The sequence below is a fragment of the Alosa sapidissima genome, chromosome 1, assembly GCF_018492685.1.
Source record: "Alosa sapidissima isolate fAloSap1 chromosome 1, fAloSap1.pri, whole genome shotgun sequence".
NCBI classification, from domain to species: Eukaryota; Metazoa; Chordata; class Actinopteri; order Clupeiformes; family Clupeidae; genus Alosa; species Alosa sapidissima.
The window spans coordinates 18200603-18207813 of record NC_055957.1 but is presented as its reverse complement, the minus strand read 5'-3'; the positions used below and the strand labels follow the sequence as shown (position 1 = coordinate 18207813).

The window sequence follows — 7211 nt, the reverse complement described above, 5'->3', positions numbered from 1 at the left end:
AAGAGCAGAGCGAAAACCACACAGCGAGTCAGAGGGATGCATGCCCGTCTATACACAGAAATGATGGCTCTGTGGCTGGAGGCTACATTAGTACACACACACACACACACCCCTCCCTGTCCCCCAGTCCACCCCCACACACTCATGTATACATACAGTATCAGAACATGCTGCTTCACACACACACACACACTAATAAACATTATACATGGGCACACACAGACTCACACACAGATTATGGTGCAGTGAAGACATTCCTCTTTCACATCTGTGCTGAATGCCTCCCTCTCTCTTTCTCTCTCTCTCTCTCACACACACACACACACACACACACACACGGTTTCATCCCCCTGACTGTCCTGTCCATCTGTTGTGCGGCTGCTCACCCTGCCCTATCCGCCCTCTCCTGGCTGCATCAGCTGGAACATTAGATTTCGCCCCTTAATGGAGGCCTTCCCCCCGGGCCCCCTCTGCTAACACTTACCTACTGCTGCCTGAGCCAGACACGTGAGTGGAGGACACAGAGAGAGAGAGAGAGAGAGATAGAGAAAGATAGAGAAAAGATAGAAAGAAGGGCTTGAGAAAAGAGAGAAGGGCTTGAGAGAGTAAGAGAGTGAAAGCGAGGCAAGGAAAGAGAGAGAGAGAGAGAGAAAGGTTTGAGAGGGCTGTGTTGAAAGTGCTCCATGGATGGTGTAGAGTATGGGGGCATTGTGTAGGTCAGTGTGAGTGTGCTGCTGTGTGCCTGCGTGTGGATGGGATGTGGGTGTGCTGTGTGTTCATCTATCATCTAGCCTGCGTGTCCTCTAAATAAACGCTATCAGAGCAGTGTCAAGGACAGTACCTTGTATCTTCTTCCTCTTCCTCTTCCTCTTCCTCTCGGGGGTCAGACTGAGAGGCGAGATTGTTCAGAGCGCTGGCCCTGTCACCGCCTGTTACCCACCGTCCCCAGCAGCCTGGGACGGCCAGCGCCGGGTGACCACGTGAGGGTCAGTGACTGTGCCGCGGTGACGCGCCCCTGGCAACGGATGACCTTCTCTGCCCTCAGCAAACCCGCACACACGCACACCCCTACACACAAACACACACACACACGTATAACACACACACACACACGCGCGCAACGCGCTCACACACACACTTAGAGCTCAGTACCCCTCTCCCAACAAATCCACAACAAAAGTATATTCCACAGGCTCATGGGATGGTCAGTTTATCCAATGAGGAAATGATGAGTTCATAGAAAATCCAGTTGGGGCGTCCAGAAACGGAACCAGCTGGACTGCAGCCCCTTCTGCTCCCCCGCTCCCTCAGGCTGTCAGTGGAGACGCGGAGACATGCAGCCAGTGGCGGGCCAGGAGAGGCTGGACGCGGAGACGGAGAGCCAAGGTCTCTCTCTCTCTCCCTCTCTCTCTCTCTCTCTGTAATGGAGCCTTGTAGCAATCTGTCTTCTCACGTCCTGGTAGGCATAGAGACATCCATCAGACACACCTCCTTCCTCCCTCTGCTGAAGAGCCCCAACCGGTGCTGCCACTGACATCTGCTGTAGAACTCCTCTCTCTCTCTCTCTCTCTCTCTCTCTGTGTCTTTCGTTTAGACCCACTCTGTCTTTTTTGTCCCGTGATAGACGGGGGACACCTCTCTGGCTCTGTCGCTGGCGGCGTGGCTAGTCGTGCGGCGTACACGCAGAGAGGAGGGCCACGGGGGTCATGCGAGCCGACGGCCGCCGTAAAACTCCAGGAGCCGCTTCCATCTTGATCACATTAAGAAGGGGCTGTTTTTCTTCTTCTGCGTTCGCTCGCTCGCTCACGTTCCTCGCTAGCTAGCGCGGAGCTCTGTGCTGCCAGTGTGTGGCGAGAGGAGTGAACGCTGGGCCAGAGGAGGAGTGGATGGATGGATGGGCCTCACGCTCTCGCTCCTCTTTTCCCCTCCCTCCTTCTTCCTCTTCCTCTTCTTCTCTCAGCTGTGTGTGTGTGTGTGTGTGTGTGTGTGTGTGTGTGTGTGTGTGTGTGTGTGTATCGCTGTGACTCACATCCCAGAGGCTTGCGGCCCCTCCACATCCCAGCGACTGAATGGCTCAAACCCACTCACCCGGCTGTTTATCCCTCCCTCACTCTCCCCCCCTTTCTCTCACACACACTCTCTCTCTCTCTCTCTCTCTCTCTCTCTTTTTCTCACACACACACACACTTTCCCAGTCACTCGCTCGGCCCTCTCTTCTCTTTCGTCCTCTCCTCCTCCACTTCCCTCTCCTCCCCCATGTTTTCTTTTTTCAGAGTTTTATACGTTCTACTTCCTCTTCAGAGTCCTTTGCGTCTCTTGACTCTCCCTCTCTTCTCGTACTGTATCTGTGTCTTTGGAGGGAAAGGAACGGCACATTTGCTTCTGATTAGAAACAGACAGGCCACTTTGTAAAATCTCAGGCCAGGGGCCAGGCCAGATTGCAGTAATGTTTTGGCACTGATTTCTGAGAGGTTCTCTTTTTTTTTTTTCTCTCACTTTTCCAACAGTCAAGCCCTTTGCAACACTGACTGCCCAGTTGCACAAACACCCACATATTAATGGCACTAGAAATAAATAAATATGCTGTCCTCCATTTAAAACTAGCAAAAAAAAGTTTTGAAGAGTTTGATATGTTTACAGACATTCCTGTTGAATATGCCACTCCTGTGAAAACATAAAACTTGGCTGCCCACTGTTTTTATTCTCTCTCTCTCTCTCTCTCTCTCTCTCTCTCTCTCTTCTTAAATGGCACATCTGGGTGAAGGGGTATTTAGGGCATCTGAAAACAGTGACTGTATTTTTAGGTGGAGCTTTAAAGCAAAACAGAACATTCTACTGTGTGTTTATGTATGAGTGTTTGAGTGTTTGTATGTGTGTGTAAGCATGTGTGTGTGTGTGTGTAGGTGTGTGTGTGTGTGTGTGTGTGTGTGTGTGTGTGTGTGTGTGTGTGTGTGTGTGTGTGTGTGTGTGTGCCTCTCCATGTGTTTGAGACCATTCATTCCCTAATATAGACATGTCGTCTGGCAGATTGACTTTTTGCTTGTGTGTTTAAGGGACAGACTGTGTTCTGGCTAAGGAATGTCCAGCTCTTTAACGCTCGAGCTGTGCACATTAATGCAGAGAAGGCCATCACATGGTGTCTTTTGTCACTGCATCTCAGTGTCAGCAGACTGGGCAAGACATGACTCACGACTCATGATTACAATGTCCACTGATGACACAAAATGTTCCTTTCTACTGGGTCACAGAATTGATTTCATACTACTATAGCAGACCTTTTATCTTCCTGGTTCAGTGGAGCACAGACATTGATGACATTTCCGACATTGCTGTTGTGGACAAATCTCACATGACCTGAAATGCGTTGCGCGTAATGACTGAACTGAAAAAAAGGCCTGTTGTGTAAAATGTCAATTTAAACAGTTAACGTTTTGCATCTTAGATTAAAAACTAGATTCTAAACTAATGAATTCCGTATAATGTGCCAAGAAATTAGCCTGGAGATTCCAGACCCTGGTAATCTAGAAAGATTAGGGGTCTGGCCACGAATAATGTAATGGGCCAACTCGAGGGGCGGCACCAAGTGTGCATTTGAAAATCTCACTGCACACAATTGGATAAGACTATATCATCGGTTTAGCTTGCCGATACACCGATGTGATTGGCTCCCCGCGATACAAGTGGCAAAAGTAACATGCATTATTACTCATTGCCAGAGTGTCACAGACAATTCAAATTGTGCTCTTGTGAGAACTCTGGATTTTCCAGGGTACCAAGAAATACTATGAGACTTGGAAATTCATGATATGGACAAAATCACTGCTGTCTACAAAATCACCTTCCATACACAGAGACACACACACACACACACACACACACACACACACACACACACACACACACACACACACACACACATTTCTTCAGCGACTTCAGTGAATTGGACAAATAATTAGTGTGTCACATGAATAAGAAAGAGGGCAGGCAGGATTAAGTCTGTTTTATGTTCAGGATATATGGTCTGTGTGGCTTTCAGTGGTCAATAGACCACTAGAGATGGTAGAGATGGTGTGATTTGTGAATGTGTTTAGATGTGAAATGTGTAGCTCTGTAAGTCCACACACAAGCCAACCAGTGGGCTTCGTCCAGTCCTCCAGGAGGAGGAGGTGATCTGGATCCCACCCTGCCTGCCTGATCCCTGTGAGAGCGGAAAGAGATGGTCAGAAATAGGCCAGTGGAGCCTTCCCACGGGCCTTAGAGAGCTCCCATCTGGATGACCTAGTAGTGTGTGTGTGTGTGTGTAACAGGATGTATATTATGCATGTGTGGGTTGAAATGAAGTGAAGAGAGAATTATATGATTGTTGTGGCTACCAGGTGAGACCATCTGGGATTATGGACACAGACTGTGTGTGCGTGCGTGCGTGCGTGCGTGCGTGCGTGCGTGCGTGCGTGTGTGCATTCGTGCCTGCGTGCGTGCCTGCGTGCGTGTGTGTGAGTGTGTGTGTGTGTGTGAGAGAGAGAGAAACTGTGTGTCTCCCCATCATATATAATGAAACTTATAACATGACATATCACTTCCTGGATCCTCCTTCTACCATACGGGTAGTGTGTCAAGTCTCCATCTCATCCTTCAGGCCTAAGTTAACTATCTATGTCTCGGTTCACAAGAGCACAAGACTTACTGACTGACTTGTATAACAATGGGGCACCCAAGCTCATTTGCAGTGCGTGTGGATGGTGCATTTGGTTAAGAGAACACAACAACAGTCCCGTGGTTTCCAGTGTTTTTGTACACAGGACCAATCTAGTAATGGTCAGCGCTTGTGATGTATTTGAGGCTTGGTGCATTCTGCCCAGTAGCTCAAGAGCCTGAGGTCAGAGCTGGTGGCTGCATGTCATGTTCTGGGAAGAACCATAGAACACTTAAATGACTGAGAAAGAATGTAAGATACTGAATATATATCAGTGAAGTATGAAATGTGAAATTCTTAGCAATAGCAACACACTGTCGGTATTTGGAAATATTTCCGATAAATCATAGATCTAACTTTATCGTTGACAATTAAAAAAAAAAAATCATAGGACTTGAAATCTGTTGCCAGAGTTGTACACCTTATGTTTGTCTGAGAATGTATTGCTTTTCTCTACTAAACATTTCCTTGTAGATTAGTAGTGCCCCTTACCCACATTAGTGCAGGCCGCTGCAGTGGGCTAGTACAGGTCACAGCCTGTGGATGTGACTCAGCCTGTCCACTCATTATATGCTGACCGCCCAGGCCCAGCCTGTAATTTTACAGAGACTGTCTCTTTCTCTCTCTCTCTCTCTCTCTCTCTCGCTCTCTCTCTCTCTCAATGGCTCACAGTGCACACACTCTGCACCGCACAACGCAACGCAACACAAACGCCAACGGCAACACACATTTCTCTTTGGCTAAGTAGTGTTTACATCTGACCGATTTATAGATTTATCTGGATCCACACCAAAACACACTGTGGTGAACACCCCTGTACTGTTAGTTTTCATACAAACGTGATGCGGATATTCCTTAGTGGCAGCATTATGTCTCACTGGCATGCAAGGAGTGTGTGTGTGTGTGTGTGTGTGTGTGTGTGTGTGTGTGTGTGTGTGTGTGAGAGAGAGAGAGAGAGAGTGTGGTTAGCTGTAGAAACTGGCAGACACAAGAAAACCTGGCTGCCCAAAGAGGAACGCTTTTGTAAGCAGTGCAATGGCAATGTTGTTGAAACTGAACTCCATTTCTTAATAGAATGCAAAACATTTCAAGCAATCCGTGAAATCTACTTCCCAAAATTTGAAGAAAAATATCCTAATTTTATGACACTACCAATCCAAAGCAAATTACCTTTTATTTTGGGTGAAGACAAATCCAGCTGTATCATAGCTGCCCAGTACATCCTTGCCTGTCACCAACTGAGGGACAGTGAGTGACTTAAATCGAACCTACATTTGTACATATCCTTACACAGAAACACACACGCACGCACACACACACACACACACACACACACACACACACACACACACACACACACACACACACACACACACACACACACACACACACACACACATTCCTTGCATGCCAGTGAGACATAATGCTGCCACTATCTCCAGCCACACACACGCGCACCCTCACTACCCTCTGTTTAAAAATGAAATTACATTACGATAATTCATACTATAGGCTGCCTATATAAATGTCCGTTTAGGCACATAATTCACTGATACATTCCTTGTCTGTTGTTATGTCCATGTCTTATACCTGTATGTTCAATGTATGTAATAATTGCTTTGGCAATACAAATGTCTAACTATTTGTCATGCCAATAAAGCACTTTTGAATTGAATTGAATTGAGTGTGTGTGTGTGTGTGTGTGTGTGTGTGTGTGTGTGTGTGTGTGTGTGTGTGTGTGTGTGTGAGAGAGAGAGAGAGAGAGAGGGGGCTGACAGATCAGATGAGACATGAAAGGTTGTGTATTAGTGGAAGTTCAAAGCACCTCCTCATTGATCACCACAGAGCACATAACACAGAGGACACACAAGATAAATCAAATGTGAGTGTGTGAGAGTGTGTGTGTGTGTGTGTGCATACAGAGAGACATTCAAGAGGAAACCAAAAACAAAACCGGCAGAGGAAAGACAGAGCGGGGGAGAGAGAGAAAGAGGAAAAAAGAAAGGATATATTCTCCTGTACTGGAGGCGTGTTGAAGTGTCTAGCAAGAGTCTATTTTCCTCCCATGTTTCTTCTTAAAAACAACTTTAATTACTTGAAGGCAGAAGCAGACAAATGCAATGCTGTTGCAGAATAATTGCAGTTAGCTGCTGGCACCTTGTCGCTCTCTCTCTCTCTCTCTCTCTCTCTCTCTCTCCCTCTCTCCCTCTCCCTCTTTCTACTGTATCTCTCTTCATTTCTCTCTTCCTCTCTTAGCTTACCCCCCCCCCCCCATCTCCCTAACTCTCTGCACCTTTTCGTGTGATACATGTGGAATTAGCTTCCCCCAGAATCCTATATTGAGGTGCTAGACTTTCTGATGAGAAAGATCCTCTCAGAGCGGGCTTGTGTCAACCCTAAGCTCTCAGGGCAGGTCCACTGCCTCATGTGCAAAATTGGATGTGTGTGAGCATGCATGCATATGTGTGGATCTTTCTCTTTCTCTCTCTTTGTGTGTGTGTGTGTGTGTGTCTGTGTG

At 47.2% G+C, this 7211-nt stretch overlaps 1 protein-coding gene across 1 annotated transcript in view; it reads right to left on the bottom strand.

Moving 5' to 3' along the window:
- Positions 1-1915, bottom strand: part of dlc1 (DLC1 Rho GTPase activating protein) — a 120627-nt gene extending 118712 nt beyond the window's left edge. Inside the window, exon 1 of the mRNA XM_042094083.1 lies at positions 842-1915. The gene's annotated coding sequence lies outside the window, so the exon portion shown is untranslated. The remainder of the gene's footprint in view (positions 1-841) is intronic.
- Positions 1916-7211: the final 5296 nt, after the last annotated feature.